General features: G+C 42.1%; 1 protein-coding gene across 2 annotated transcripts in view; it reads left to right on the top strand.

Moving 5' to 3' along the window:
* Positions 1-16975, top strand: part of FHL2 (four and a half LIM domains 2) — a 143704-nt gene that overhangs the window by 100337 nt on the left and 26392 nt on the right. The window contains exon 1 of one of the 2 annotated variants that reach the window (XM_054271814.1): positions 5291-5362. The exons of the other annotated variant lie outside the window; for it this stretch is intronic. The gene's annotated coding sequence lies outside the window, so the exon portion shown is untranslated. Of the gene's footprint in view, positions 1-5290; positions 5363-16975 lie in introns of those variants that run through there. 2 annotated transcript variants of the gene reach the window in all.

Raw genomic sequence — 16975 nt, 5'->3', positions numbered from 1 at the left:
ACCATCTCTGTCTGACACTGGGACTTGCCTTTACTTGCCAGGTTGGATAGCATGGATGTGGGTGACATGTCCAAGGTCACACCATGAATTAATACCAGACCTGGGATTATTATTATTTATTATGGGCAGGCTGGTGATTACACCTATGCTTAAGGCAATCTACAGTTTCTATTGCAAAAGTCTGCTTTTGTGTTTGTGCAGGCCAAAATAAAACTGCTTAGTGTAAAATTCCTGATCCATACAAGCAGCCTCATACTTGGAGGCAGGCAAAGCAGGCTGGGCTCTTGATTTCTTCATTTTGCTAGTGGCAGCTCCTGATTCCTGCTGCTGGGGTCACAGCACTGTACTTCTCTGAGATAAGAGTTACCTCAGGAGAAAATTCCTCTCTTCTAAAAGAAGTCATGAAAGAATTTTTTGCACATATACTCACTGGTGGAGTTAGGTAGAGTGGGGTAAAGGCATTAGGCACAGGGCACCAAAATTCAGGGTTACCGGGTTTGCGTATCTTGTCTGCTTCAAACTCAGGATCACTTGGATCCTTTTGTCACTGCAAACCACAAAAGGTTTTATTGTTGTTAAGTGAAGCCTGCTTAGCTTTTTAAGGACTTAACTGTGGTGGATTATGAGGGTAGATTTAGTTTTGGACTGAAGAAGCCTTAGCATGTTCCAAAACCAGCAGCTAAAGCACACTGAACGAGTATTTCAGCCAAAATGGGAAAGGGCAGAGATGGAGGCATGAAACAGCTGCTGAGAGCAGTGGCCTTTTGTGAGCTGTGATATTTGCTTGGCATATAAGTTGAGGAGTGAAGAAGAAATTATTTCTGCTTTTCCAACTTTGTTTGTACTCTGAAAATACATCCAGCACTCCCTCTGGCTTAAGAGTCACCACTCAGTTTCTCTTCACTCAGGGCACTTCATTTGTCAGTGCTGTGTCATCAGGTCTGCAAAGTGAACCCTAAGACATGGGGCCATTAAGTAGGCACAGAAAGGCAGCCTGGGGACTGGGTACATCTCCCTTAGTGTGAGTGGGACACAGGATGGAGAGGGAGAGAAATGGAAACTCTTCCTAGGTTTTCCATGTAAAATTTGGTTTTAGAGATTTTGGAGAGTGTTGAGTGTCTGAATTTTCAAACTCAGGCTCATCTGCATCATTTACCCAAATGTGGCATTGTTTGCTAGGGGAAGAACTCCTGGCTGTGCTCTGAGCTCTGACAGCTACCAGGCCCAAGGGGTACAAGCTGTGGAGACTGGGTTTGGGACAGAGCACACACCTCAAGCACTTGGGATCAGAAACAGCAGGAAATTCACGGAAAGAAAAGAGAAATAAATGCATCAAGGTCATTAAATATAATTTGCTTCTGTCTCAGAGACTTCCCAACACAAAACCTGTGGGAATTCAGAAAACTGTTCTGGGATATATATATTCACAAGCACAAACTACTGGCTCAGAGCAAGAAAAGAGGCTAGATCAACTTAATCTCACCCAACAGAGTGAGTCAGCAGCAAGAGATAGGCACCTCCAGCCCCCAGAGAAAGCACACAGACAACTGGCTTACACCAGATGCCAGCTTTTGATGGCAAAACCTGTGAGAGGTGAACTGCTGATGAGATCATCTGTGAAAAACACACAGGTCATAGGGCTCTGAGTGCTTCAACCTGCTCTCAAGCCTGAGCATATCTTTGCAGCAATGACATCTTGGAGCTTCAGCTCAAAACACAGAGCAGAAGGGGAAATCATGCAGAGAGGAAGCCCTTGGAAATCACCCTGCTTTGCTCTTCATACGAAAGCACCTACATGTCACCTGTGCTCCACAGTCCGGGCACAACAGTGGCAATGAGGACAGCTGCCCACCAGGAGGGAGGTGGGGCTGGGATCCTCCAGGTATTCCCCAGGTGTGGGGAGGGCTGAGTGTGGAATTTTATCTGCAGGTGTCTAATTTGGAAGGCACTGGTGTGACCTGTGGCTGTGAAGGGCTAGAAGAAGCCAGCAGGCTGATGTCTTGCTAGCACAGCCAAATCCCCTGCTCATACCAGCAAATGCTAATCCCATCTTTCTCGCTGTCAGAACCTGACTTTGAAGGGTTGGCAAAATATTGACTACCAGCACAATGTCCACAGGTGCCCTCTTCCCCTCTGGCTCTGCTGCTAAGTTTCTGGCAGTCAATATCACATGTACAGAACTCACATTTAAATCCCCTAAATTAGATTAAAGGCTCAACAACATCATAACACAGTTTTAATCACTGTATTACCTACCATGAACACAAATGTCAGAACAGCAAGGACAGATTCCCATGAATATCTGTTAGTAGAGTTCTTTTAGTAAACACACTACCAGTGCAAGCTGGTTAGATTTTGGTTTGTTTAACCTATCCTAAAAATTTATGTTCTTCTTGGATGCCCACATTTCTGGCATCTTCTGTGACTTGCAGAGAATGGCAGGACAAATCCTGATTGCAAGGGATTAGTGGCAAAACCTCTAACCTCACTGCAATGGATAGCTAGTGGCACCTTGATATGGTTTCCAAGGGAGCTGTGCTTTACAGCTTGCAGCATTTCCTTTCCATTTCTAAAGCACATTTGGACTCAATGATCTTAAAGATTTTTTTCAACCTAAATGATTCTGTGATTGTAAAGCAGCTCTTATTGTACATACACAACTCATTGCCTTGGAGTAGGACTGGTTGAAATTCTTTCTTTGTTTCCTGCCTGTGCCTCAGTCATGGAAGCAGCAGGGCTGGCTCTGGGGCTACAGCCCCATGGAAACAGCAAGGGAATCTGTGCCAAGCAAAGCCACCACTGCTGTGGGGTAGAGAGCCTCAGCCCCCATCCCTTTTCATAAAGGCCCTGTCTCTGCTTCTGACAGCATCCACAGGAATACCTCTCCTGTGAGCCCGCCACCCTTCTGTGCCTTGGAAGTGCTGGTTCCCTCAGTGTGAGGGCATTCCCCTGCCTGTCTCAAGAAAGTGGCTCATCTGTTACCTGCTGCCAGGAGCACAGGATCAAGGCCTGACACAATGATGATGATTTAGCTTTCTGGCAGCATCCTTTTTCAAGGAGTCCTTTCCCTGCTGAGGGTCCTCGAGAGTAAAGCGACACCCAAAATGAAACTGGGACAGTTTAACCAGCAGGACAATGTGGGACAACCAGCTTTAGAGAACATTTGCTCTTATCAGCGAGAAAACCAGTAAAGTTTGCACTAGCAGATCTGTAGTCCACCTTCTCAAGTTTTTAGATTAAGTGTTCTGGAAGGCAACATTTACCCTAAGCTGTCCCTGGTTGCTGGATGTGAATACCAGATCCAAAAATGTTTTGCAGTCAGACTGACACCTGGGGATTAGAGATGTCATTAGTGCCCAGAATGTCCTGGACTGGAGCAGGGGACAACCATCATTTACCCAGGTTGTTTCTTCCTGGGTACACCAGGAAGAAACATCAGCCACACCTTTGAATCATGCAAACAAAAAATTTGGCTAACATGAAAAGGTTGAGGCTTTCCAGAGCTGTCAAAACATATGTCTTAGCTTTCCCCTTTTTGCCGCTTAAACAGCTTTTCATAACTGTTTATTGTTCTGGGAAATGTGAAAGGTCTGTTTACATGTTAGCTAAAGAAATATGAGGCAAAAGGCCACTAGATCTAGGATGAACAATACTTTCCCCAGGAATTCTGTGGTGTATTTCTCTTATCTCCCTAACCCAAGTCTCTAGGCCATGCTCCTCACCCATGGTGCTTGGAAGTTAGGCATTTCTGCAGGGATAAAAGGAGATGTGTGAAAGTCATTTTCTGCCAGAGGCTTGAATCAGGCTTTCAAATCATGTTGCTTGGCAGAGGGTGAGGACATGCTGTTGCGAGCTTTTTAATGGTAGGACGAATGCCCCATATGCCCACTTCTCATTGGTTTGGAGTTAAAACCATAAAACTTGACTGGGCTCCATGTCAAGCCATAAATCAGTTTGTCATGCCAAAAAGCCTGGCACACAGTTTGTGTCAGCATCCAGCCTCTGCAGCTTGACCTACACTTGCTGTCCAAACTGCTCAGAGACAAGCTGGGAGGTGACACTCTCTCCTAAGGACTATTGCTCAATCAGGGCTCTGAAGGAAAGAGAGAGAAGCAGGAGATGAAGGGAATGAAGTGTGCTTCAGGACTGTGGAAGTAATAAATAAATCAGCAAAGGAGTTGAATCCCTCATCAAGTACTGCTGCTTCAGCCAGGGGAAGGAACAATCTGCAACCTCAGTTCAACAGCACAGCACTTCTTCAGACGAGTATATTGCTGTAGAGAGTCTTTTGCCTGCACACAGTCTGCCTGATGTTATTTCTTCACCACACCATCTTACAGAGAGCTTTTCCTTTTCCTCCCCTCGGAACAGTTCAACTTTGTACCAAGGACCATGTCTCTGCTACACCCTTCTCTGTAGAAGTACATTGAAATGCAGAGATGGATCCAATATTGGCAAGGAGGTAAGGAGGCTGTAACCCCACCTGTACACTGAGCCTTGCTTGGACAGGTTTTCCTCCCCAGCCAGCAAGATTGTCCCCATGGGAGCTACTAGAAGAGCTTTTTCCCACCTCAAACATCTTGCTCTTTTTTTTTTAATGTACCAGTGTTCCCTTCACCCAGCACCACACTTACCTTGCAGCAGGAAGGGTGCAACAAGCCCTGAGCAGAAAGTTCACCCATGAGCTACAGTCCTGCTGCCAGCACAGACTTACTTTGTGATCTCAGGCTCATCTCTAAAGCTGCTGTCTTTTGTAGCGAGGTGGCACTACAGCTTCCTGCACGAGGAGGTGCGGGGCAAAACCAAGGCAGGACACAAGATACAAACTACCCTGCAACAGGGCTGCACACCTGGCGTGGACAGACAGACAGATGAAGGAGGGTTGGAGTTTGTGACATCCACAGAGCAGTCAGCACTTCTTAAGGTGTTTCTGTCAATCCCAAAGGCCTGACAAATAATCTGATTGATAAATTAGAGTTGCTCATATCTCAGACAAAATACTGAGCCCTGAAATATCACCATCTTCTCAGGGTGCCTTGCAGCACCTCCTGAAGGCACTCCCAAATGCAGCAAAGTGATGGGCTGGCACTGCTCAAGAGCACAACAGCCCTTTCCATCAGGGCCCTCATGCAGCTCTAGCTGTGATGCCTTAAAAGGCTGGTGAGCACAGAGATGCTGCATCCTTATCTCCTGCCCATGGCTGCTGCTTTGGAGATTTATATTTATAGCTCACCCACAGCACGGATGCCCAACTGTCTAATTACGAAACACACAGTTTGGGCAATCCAATAAAGAGGCAAGGCTGTCCTGTCCTCTGTTGTTCACAGACTCATGAGCAGAGGCAGCACTGGGCTGCAGCAAGGTAAGATAGTGCCTTGTTTTGGTTTTCACTGTCTTTTGAGCCCTTTTCTCCTTTCCACCTGTAATTTTCCATCACTTCTCGCTCAGGGGTCTGTGTTGACCTCTTGAGGGGAGCACTGCTTTCTCAGGGGAAGAGTGGGCTTTAAGCTGCTTGTTCCTCTCTTGCTGCCAGGGCACACAGAGAGTCTCTCTTTGTATTCCCTGCCTACTGTTGGGAACCAGGTGCTAACCAACAGCTGCTCTTTAGTTTCTTCTCTAATAATAGACTGTCATGTTTTCATGTTCTCGAGGAACACAACCATATCTAACTATAGACACTTCCCTGGTTTGTATAGCAAACTGAATTGCTTCAGGCAGAAAGCTTTTCATTAGTTTTTGGAGGCTTTTCCCCCTCTATCAGCATTTTCTTCTTTATGTTGCATGTTTGGAAAATGAATAGATAGTGGGGGGAAAAAAGCGGCCAGGCAGAAGGAACATTTTTCTTCTTTTTCCCCTTTCAGACCATTTTCTAGTGGTCATGAAAGAAAAAAAGGAAAATTGCAGGTGATGCTTTCTGATTTCATGTTTTAAACAATTAGTTGCTATGGATTACAGCGGCTGAGGGAAAAGGAAAAAGAAAGCAAAACACTGAATCATAACTGTGTGTTAAAGAGGAATTCATCAAAACTAGCCTGTAAAATAGCAGTAGCAATAACTGCCAAATGCCAATTATCAGGATATTGTTGTATTAAATTACTTATAACCTCATCTCATGAGAGCATTAATTTTCGAATGAAGCCAATAAAAGAATGCCTCTTAGGAAAAATAAGAATATTTGTGCATGTGCATACATTTGTTTGTATGCATTTACAGACACATTTTTATTATAAATATTTTTATAACCTTATAAGCTTTTAAATCCAAGGATCACAAAATATGACACAAAGGTAAAAAATACTAATTTACTTTCAGCCTAAGAGCTAAAGCTGTCACACATTGCACTAGAGTTTGTTTACTATTCCATTATTCAAGAAGTTAAATGAAAGAAAGGATTTTTTCAGATGCTGAGTGCTTCATGGGCTTTGACAGGATCTCAGGTCCCGGGTACCCTGAGGAGCAGGACCTGAGCCAAAGCCAGTGCTTGCAGGAAAGCACAGCCCACTTCAAAGTGCTTGGGGTTGAGGTCAGATCCTAGGTGAGGATTTCAAAGGCAGGAGGTCAGATGATTACTTGGTCTAAAGCCACTGTACGTGCACTGACTGAAAGTGAGAGGTGGTGCTCACATTGGTGCTATTGGTGCAGCACTTTGGTCTGGTCCCAGGGCTGTCCTGGGGTAAATGCAGCCCTGGGGCCATGCCCAGGCCATTACACACCTATGGCCTCTGAAATCAAGTGAATACATCCAAAAACATCCTAGGGATGGGATTTGCTCTTAGGCCTTGCCCAGGAGGGAGAGCCCTATGTGTCTGGTCAGCAGACCAGCATAGGTGAGTGAATCTCAGTGCCTGGAAGCACCCTGGTGTCCTATTTGATTTATGAGTAAATCATACATGCCCCCATGTATCCACCCTCACCTGTGACAGGCACTCACTGCCATGGTTGATGTCCTCAGGTAATGTCATGTCTGGCTTAGCTTTCCAGGTTGTGCTGGTGTGGGCTGTGGCAGTCAGTGTAGATAGCGCTGAGACAACATGCTTAGGGACATGTTTGCTCCAACTTTCATGTCAAGAACAGCACATAACTTAAGTGGAAGAATAAAATAATGTAAAATACCAAATTACCTGCACATGCACTTTTCTTGGAGCTTACTCTCCCCATGTGGATGCCTTGGAAGGCTCCAGACCCTGCAGCCAGCACCTCACATTTCCCTGTTCCCAGCCATAACCATCTGCCCATGGTCAGGTCAGATCAGCACAGAGCTCCATCTTCTGCTCCCCAGCACTGCTGAGATGAGTTTCCCGTTACCTGGAGCCCAAAGGCAGCATGTCCCACCAGAGATTGCAGTGTTTTAGAGGGACACCAGTGGGACATGGCAGCTGCCTTCACTCATCTGGTTACTACAAGATCTTGCTATTAAGCTAAACAGATGTGCTTCCACAGTAAACTGTGCAGTGAAGAAATTGTGTACAAAACTGGTGTTTTTTAATAGAGTAGTCTCACTTCTCACATGCTAGAAATTCTCATGTCCTCAAATTCTTTGCCTATCTTCTTAGCCTCAGGCTAAAACAATAAAAATGAGAAAATCATCCTGGCTGGGCACTAAGTGTTAAAATATTGCAGCCACTGGTGTATTGACAGTGTTCCCTTTTAAAAACAAGAAACAGAAGCAGCATTCCAATCATGTACAGCAAAGCATTAGCTTTTTAAAAAAACTCTGTTGGCCAAAAGTCTTTAGCTAGAACAAAATACAGAAACATACATACTAATGCTGTGATCTTTCATGGGATTTGAATTTAAAAGTGAAATTAAACAAAAAGACCCAAAGCCTGTTTCCAAAGTGAAGCCATTCTAAAGGCAATCTCCAACAATAATACTTTGTTCTTACCTAGCATTTAAAAAATATGATTAATGGATGAATAACTTTACTTTTTCCCTTGCAAACAGCAAACCATCAGAACAAGGCAGATCTTTGACTGCTGCTGGCAAGAGGCTGTGAGGGGGCAGCCTCATTCAAACACTTCTTTAATACAGAAAATGTAAAAGGCTATTTTACAAAGAAGAAAACCAGAGAAGGAAGTGGATGTGAATACTGACTTGGGGGTAAAATCCTGGCCCCACAGATATCAATGGGAGTTCTCTCAGACGCATCCACAGATTATTTTAACAAAACCCAGATCTCTTTCTTTTCATCCTAATTTTAATAGTACTAAACTTGTGTAGATTTGTAACACAAAATTGCATTTGCATATTTTTCCTTCTTTGTATGTTGTCTAACCAAACCACAGACACTCTGACACAGTTGTTTTTCAGTGAGATGAATTATTACTGACTGCAATATTTTATCTTTGGCTTTATATCACAGTGAGTACAGTTTCATGCTAATAAATCTCAGGCTGTTTCAACAGTGTTCATCATCTTACACTGATCAGCTTTGAGAAGCATAGGTCATACTGCACAGTCCTAGCTTTTCCAAAAGCAGATGGAGAAATTTTGCCTGGTTTTGCTCAACTCCCTCTGACAAACATAGAAGGAGGACTACCACAGATATTTCAAAGGGATTCATCAACTTCAGAAAACTCAAAAAGTTTCTGCTGCAGGTTGATTCACTAGCTACTGTTAAAACATGCTTACCAAGAATTAGTGACAATGAAAGAGCTAGAAGAAAAAATATTTTCCATCAATTTCACTTCATATTTTCAAGAATATTTTTATGAAGCCATTTATTCAGGTTCGCTTTTATAATATTTTTTTTTTTCCTACAGTGTCTGTGGAACTCCCATATCACAACAAATTGGAGTAAAACTCTCCTTTAAAAAGGGAAATAAGTGCTTTGTCATGAGAATAAAATGAGCACAGAAGTGGGGACAGAAGCTGTCTCACACACTACATAAACAAAGCTAGTAGGCTTTCAGGTCAGCATATTCCCTGTCAAGCTGAACAGATTTTCACCAAGGTCTTCCTAGAAATTTGCGTGCTTCCTGTAGGAGGGAAGCACTGGCAGCATTGACTAGTGCTCCTTTTTGGCAGTCTGTGGCTAGGGAAGCAAAGCCCAACATGCCTCAAGATTACCATATGAAAACAGAAATACCTGCAAGCCATAGATGCCATCACACAGAAGCCCATTATTCTGTTATTGATCCCATTTTTTAAATGCTTGGTATCCTAATTCCCTGTGCATGGTTTCCATTGCAACACATCTCCCTGCCTCCAGCACTGGGTGTAGAAGGCAGCAGGACACTAATTATCATACAGAGAGAGATACAGAATGGCACTTTTGGTACAGAACAACAACAGAGGGGAAGTTCTCACAGCAGACTCTGTTGTACTTTTCAGCTCCAGCACATGAGCCCTAGTCAGGAATTTGTGTGAGCGCAGGTTAAATGTTGCCATTATATTGCATAGTTCTATTGTCTTTACATTGCAAAGGTTCCATATTGCTAGAGTTTTGTACCTTCTTGGTGTTTCCTGTAGGCAACTCCTCCAGGCACTGACTCTTCCTTGTCCTCACAGCAGCCACCTGACTCCAGTTCCCCTCAACCACCCAACCCACTCTTTTATAACATTCTTCTCATTGCCTACAGGTGTGGCCTGTTAAAATCAGGCCTGCTTCTAATCTTTAATAATTAACCCAGCTGCCACTCTTTAAGGGGTAAGATTACTTTCTATACTACCTTTATTTACTAATATTTTATCCCCCTACAATTCCCCCTTTTTCTTTTAATTACAGAGTTGCAGCATTCCTAGAAGGACATGCTCAAATAAGTTACATTATGATACATTCAGATATTTCATTTAGAACTAAGAGTTATACAAAAGTTCAGACAACATATTATAGTATGAATATACATATATTTCTGAGTGTTGGTTCAGTTTTACAGCTTTTCTCAGTTTACAAAGTACTTATCTTCAAAAACTTTTATACTCATGTTTAACAAACTTCAATAGCTGCAATTGATATATTTTATCAATCAATAAACACATTGTACTGAATAATAGAACTATTTTCTTCCAGTTCTTACAGTTGCTTTAGCAAATTCTCTCCTTCCTCTTTCAGTTCTCTACCCAGATCACCATGGGATCACATCGCTTAATGTTTAAGTCTTCTTTCCTAAATCACCACGGGATCACATTGGCCAATACTTAAGTCCTTTTTCCAAATCACTGCAGGGTCACATAGTTTAGTATTTGAGTCCTTTTTCCGGAATCACATTGGAGTCAACATTGGTTGTCATTATATTGCAAAGGTTCCGTATTGTTGTCTCCTTATGCAAGAGTTTCCTACCTCCTTGATGTTTCTTACAGGCATCTCCTCAGAGCACTGCCTCTTCCTTCTTCTTATAGCAGCCAACTAACTCTAGTTCCCTTCTCAACCAGCCAATTCACTCTTTTATAGCACTCTTCTTATTGGCTACAGCTGTGGCCTGTTAAAGTCAGGCCTGCTCCTAATCTTTAATAATTAACCCAGCTGCAACTCTTTAAGGGGTAAGATTACTTTCTCTACTACCTTTATTTACTTATATTCTACCCCCCTACAGACAGGTTCTTTAGGGACACACAGATGGGCAGTGCTCAGTCATGCCAGGCATTTGCATTGTAGCAACCCAGCCAGGACTCACTGGACTTTATGGTTAGACATTAAGGATAAGAAAAAGGATAAGCATTAGGGATAATGACTTCTTCATAATGTGAGTTCTGACTCCTCTCTAATGATTCATAGAAATTGCTTATCTTCCAGCAAGAGACACTTCATCTTCAAGACAAGCCATTGGTACAAGTTTTTCTTTCGTTTTACTCACAACATTTGAATTTCACTCACATTAAGACAGCAAGTCCACTAGACAGCCATGAGAATATAAACTTGGCAGGAACAAACACAATCCATATTGCTATCAGGCTGACAATGGATGGTATATTTTTTCAGCTCTGTGTGAAGTGGTAGACATGAAATTCACATCAGCAACCAAAGGTTTACTTTAATCCTATTATTTAAAGGGCCTGAGCACTTATAGGGTTCAAAGTAAGCAGAGGCCTAAGAAGATCAACAGCAAGGACTCTACTTCAAAGTGCACAATCTAAGTTCATGTACTCAATCATAATATATGTCTGAGCCTACATCTCAGACCCTCTCAGTTTATCTGTAGTATATACAAACAGTAGCTGAGAAGAAAAATAACTGTTGCCATACAGAAGGATCTTTCTACAAAACAAGACGTTCCCAGTCATGGTCAGAATGGAAAGAGTGACTGTTTCTACTTACATCAAAATATTATGAGTCTGAAGTAATTTGGGAAGTGATTTGCAACTGTATGCCTCTTTTGAATATTAGGCAAGTTGAAGGGTTTGAGGAATGATAGGGCAGCAGATAACCAGTCCTTGAGCAAGAGATGACTGTAACAGAAGAGGCAAAATTATCTCTTTTTTTTTGCTCCTGTTTTCATTGTAAGGAACTTGGAGAGTTTCCTGCAGCAGAATGCTTCCTTATGGGTATTTCCAGAGGATCTATTTCAAGCTGAAGTGTCTGTCGAAGAGGTATGGAGCAAATAAGCAAAATTAATAGGAAGAAAATTTTAGAACCAGATGGTGTTCATCCAACAGATTTAAAGGGACTGAAGGATGAATTAGCTGAAATAAAAGTAATAGTCCATGGTCTCTTATTTAAAACAGATGTAGAACTGAGCACCTGAATGTATCCAGTACAGCATCAGCCTTTTCAAATTCTTCCAAGAGAAAATGGGAGAAATAGAGCCTGGTAAGGCTGACAAATTTAGTAGAAATCACTACTAGGGTAGAGAAGATGGGTAAATATGATACATTATGAGAAATTCAATATACCTTGGTAAGGAGAAATCATGTTCTTCAAATCCATCATGTTCCCCTAAGATGATGAACAGCATGGAGATAAAGGAGATCTTTGGTTGACAGCATCTGCCTATTTGTCATTTCCCATGTATCCAATAAGGGCTCTGACCAAAAAAACTTAAAAACACCTAAGCAGTAATAGGATAAGAGGGGAGATATTTGCATGTATGGCATAAAATGAATTGAAAGATAGGTTTTACAGTAAAGAGACTAATAGGACATTATTAGTGGGAATTCTTCTAAGACTGAGAAACCAGATGAGAAAAAAGGATCTTAGGCAAAATGATGAGTGGCCACTAAAACAGCATCTCATACTGAATGTAGATAAGCATAAAACAGAGAACATGGGGGGAAATAGAACTTTAGCTATAAAGTAATGGTTCTGAAATGTTTAGCTGGGTGTGAAATGTAGAGGTTATATAGGTTTACAAAAAAACTCCAAAAATAACAGAACATACGCAGCCAAAAAGCAAACTGAATGTTAAAGTTTTGGCCACATCACCTGAAAAACTAAATTGTCATGTTGAAAAAGTTTGAGGAGGAATGATAAAACATGAGAAGTGCCTTTTATACAGACTGAACAGGCAGACTGGGACTCCCTGGCCTAGGAGACATGGCTGAGGGGAGATATGATAAAGATTGACAAAGACATGAGCAGCCTGTAGCATAAGAATAAAGATAAAGTTTCTCATTATATCTCCAAAGGTAAGACCTAGGAGGCCTCTGATGAAGCTAGTAGGTAATATGTTCAAAATTAACATAAGGAAGATGGTTCTTCAGCTACACAGAGTAGAGCTACTTACTCATCAACTTTGATCTTAGCCTGCTGGAAACTGTGAATTTTCTTTCAGGCAATCAGGAGGGAACTGCAAGTTCATGAAAGTGATATTCAGTATGAATACTGCCTCCAGGTTAAGAAATCCCCAAGCCAAAAGTTGCTGGAGGCTGGCAGAGTATTATGAAGGGATATCATTTCATTCTTTTCTCACTTTCTTCCCAAGATATTTCTCAAGAGCAGCATAACAAATTGGAGGAACCCTTCTTTCAGTGATTCTCATATTGCTATGGTGTGATCTGAATAACTACAAATGACAAGTTCTCCTGACACTATTCATCCTTTACAAGCACGAATGTTAGACTGAAAACTTCAGTCTAAACCTTCCTTCCTTTCCTCCTTTTCCTTCCTTTCCTTCCTTTCCTTCCTTTCCTTCCTTTCCTTCCCTCCCTTCCCTCCCTTCCTTTCCTTCCCTCCCTCCCTCCCTCTCTGGAGGTTGTGGAGTCCTACTGTTAATCTTTAGGGGCAAATTAGACAGAGATTGTCAGAAATTACTTGGACATTGTCACTTCTGCCTTGGAAATTAGTTAGGTAAGTTCTTAAGGTGTCTGCCAGCTGCTCAGTTTTTCAAACCTGTCTTTGCTCAGAAGTTCCTGAGGCCTCTGGCTGTCTGATAAAGGGAAATGGTAGTCTCAAATGTTGCTGTTGGTTATTTCCAGAGGGTGATAACAGTGTAGGGTGATCAGGAGTGCAGGCAGAAAAAGTGCTAAGGGGAGCAGAAGCAGATTAGACAGAAGTAAGGTTTTGGAGAAGAAGCCATGAGCAGCGGAGCAGTGGGAGGGAGAGAGACTTTGAAAGGGGATTTTGCCTAAAAATGCTGAGGTATGCTGCTGGGAGCACCACAGGTAATGGGAGCTGTTTTTTACAGAATAGCAGGTCTCTGGTGCTCTCAGAAACACAGAGTCATTAATTTCTTGGAACAATCACAGTGTGTTTGTTTCCTGCATCTAGAATAGGGAAAGATAAATCGTGATGATATGAAAATTAATAAATCCTAAATTAAGGGGTAGTATTTGCCAGCTCAGAAGACCAGCAATTACTGCAACCTCTGTAGTAATTTGACATCCCAGATTCCATCTGCAGGGAAACCCAAAAGGCTCTTCCCATCAGTCATATTCAGGCCCCACATGGCAGTCAAGTTGAATCCAGAGGAAAGGAAAGAAGCAAGAGCTCCTCTGCACAGGTCCCTGCACTATTATCATTTAGAGTTATATGAAGACCCCTCACCTGTTGTTGAAGTGATCTCTCTATCCCAAAGCACTTCTGCAAACATGCCACCAAGGTCTCTACCCTTGGTTACAGATGAACAAACCGTGGAGCTGAGGGGTTTAGTGAACACTTAGAAGCCAAAGAAATGTGAAGATAGCAAAGACCAAAGTGTTTCACTATAGTTTCCTTAAAAGTAAAGGCACCATCTGTCCCTTTGTGAGGAAGAGAATGAGAAAGAATGCTAGGGAAAATAGGGAAAAGACTGTATTCCATAAGAATTGTTGTCTTCCACTCTCTTTGTTGCAGATCTTCATTATTTCTTCATGCAGTTCACAGCCTGGTGAGGGCAGCTCAGGGTGGCTGCCCCACATGGTACAGGCAGCTACTGCCTGGGGAGTTGTTTAATGGGCTGCCCTTATCCTGCAAGGGCCTGTGTGGCTTCTTTTTAATCCACGAGGTCCTGGGATGGATTTTCTGACAATGCTGCTTGTCCAGTGAATGACCTGTCAGTCCTGTAATGTGGTGCCTCAGCTTTGCAAGCTTTTGGAAACTCATCTGACAACAAGGGGGATTTTCCTTAGCGGATACCATTCCTTTAAGCCCTGGGTTGATTCTTTAAGCTTCCTCTGGTGTTCTGTCTGCTTCTTCAAGCACCACTACACTTCTCCTCTGTGATCAAGTTATGTTCCTCTGCACATCAGTGATAAAAGCTGTTTGTACTCAGCTGGGAGAGAGGAAAGCAGCAGAAAAAGGGACACAGCTGTCTTTCTGTTTGGGTCATCCATTGAAAGCCTTCTCCTACATCTCAATTGTCCACAGAGAGAAGGGTATGGGAGCAATTACACAGAAAGTGACAGACCACAGGTGCCTCACTGCCATATTCACTTTGGGACATCTCTTTCAGGAGATAGATTTTCCTGAATGAAACTGGGGCTAACTAGCTCAAAAGTCCTGTCTAACTTAAAAAATTAATGAAATCTTTGTCCAAACTGACCATAATGGTCTAAAATGCTTTCGTCTCTACGTCAGACCCTGCGATTACGGAGACACGCTTGTATTTGAGTCTCATAGCATCTTATCATCCTTCTAAAGATAACTTTTCCTATGAAAAACAGAAGTTCTTTGATGCTATTGAACCATGGCACCTTTCTCTAAATTACTGAAGAAGATTGTTCAACACTGCATGTGAAAACTATAAAGTATTAAGAAAGTAAACATGGAAGTTTTTGGGTTTTTTTACATATTAGATTGGAGTTTCTAAATCACTATTGATTTAGGCTAAACATCAATAGTAGAAGTCTTACATCATCCAAAAGCAGACAGACTTTCTCTATCTGCCTTGGCTGGGGTGGTTTTAATGGGTTATCCAAACATGTCTGTAGTTCCCTCATCAGAATATGTGAAACTCTGATACTTCTTACCTGATGTGTCTTTCTACTTGAGGCTCAAGTCTCCTAGGGGAATAAAGGAAGATCAGAATATTGCACAAAATCTTGACTTGGAAACTGAATTGGGAAAGAAAATACATGCTGAAAATATCTTTTTATCCTTTGCAAATTCCTCATGTTGTTAGGGAAAATACATATCTGTGAGCATTTTATGAGTATGAAATTTCAGGAAGATTTAATATTGCCTAGCTGTTATTTTAGGTTTAATGAACTAAAATGCAACCTCTGCACTAGTCTACACTCCTTCCTAAGTCTTAGTGCCAAAAATAGCAGCTCTCCTAAACGCACCCTCTCATATTCAATTGAAACTTGTGTTACACAGATTCAAGCATCAAAAAGGGGATTAGTTGAATTGTGATAAAGGAACTTAACAGTTTCCAGGATAAATTGGTGGAGTAAGGAATCAGCCAGTAGCTTAGCCATTTTCAAACCTAAAAGTGTGTATTTTCCCCTCCCCTGCTCTCTCGGAGACATTATATTTCTCATGTCTCAAACTGGGGGAAATAAAAATACTCCACTTCCAGCTGTCTCTTTCCACTACTTTTCTTTGTTCATTCTTTTCAGCCAGAAAAGGAGATAAGTGCTGAAATTATGGTTATTCCAGCATCAGCCCAGTAGCTGAAGTGAGACTTCTGAAGGCTTAGTAAAATCATTGAGAAATCCTGATATGAAAATGGTACTATTTCCACCTGTTATACCCAAATGGAGGTACAGCATTCTACATGTTGAATTAACCTGTTAAACACACACACCACTGAAGAACAAGCAATATATGCTATGCAAATGCTATACCCATGAGGAAAATATAAACCATAGGATAAGTTTCTAAATCAATGTGTGGAACTTGCATTTCCACTCTTGGTTTAGGCCCCTATTGGAAGCACTGCCCCTGTTTTCATTGCCATGACTCCTCTGAAGCCTTGAAGATGCCTGATCTCTGCTGGGTTCTTCAGAGAACCAATGAACTAAAAATAAAATATAAAATATACCTTTTGAAAAAGAAGAAGTGGGTTACATAATAAATTTGTTAGTGAAAGGACCTCTATCCTTTCCTCCCCATCTCTCTGAAAATTAATGAAATTTGTGGCTCTCCCACCCACTCACACCTGTTGAATTTGAGTCTGGTGGGAAAGAGGCTGGGAAGGGCTACCAATCACTGATGGATATTTACTTGCCAGATAAATCTGGAGTGAGTGGTCCTGAAGGGCGGTAAGGGGTCTGAATTCCCTGTATCTTCCCTAGCAGTGTGTGATGGAGTGCATACACCTCATCCTGGGATAAGGGGAGGTGCTGCCTGATCACCTTCCCCATCCCTTTCACAGCCCCACACAGTCGTGATGTGGCTGCTGAGTGTCCAGTCCCATAGTGAGCCCACAAACCAATGGGTTTTAAATCAGCAGAGGCTCTTCTGCCTTCAAGGAGTCAGAGGTGTTATATTAAAATATGCAAAAATTCCCTTATCTTCCTTAAGTCAGATAAACTAAATCATTTCAGCTGGAGCCAGTATATATTTAAACTTATAATGGTGAGAAACACTTGTCTTGTATGACCACAGGGATCATCGAAAAATCTCTGTCAGACTTGCTGCAGTAGTTGCCAATGGACAGATGGGGAACTAAGAATA

Source organism: Melozone crissalis, unplaced genomic scaffold, assembly GCF_028551555.1.
Source record: "Melozone crissalis strain CALT ecotype California unplaced genomic scaffold, PUWL_Pcris_2 ptg000013l_1, whole genome shotgun sequence".
Taxonomy (NCBI): Eukaryota; Metazoa; Chordata; class Aves; order Passeriformes; family Passerellidae; genus Melozone; species Melozone crissalis.
The sequence above is the reverse complement of the archived record's forward strand: the minus strand, read 5'-3'. Positions and strand labels throughout refer to the sequence as shown.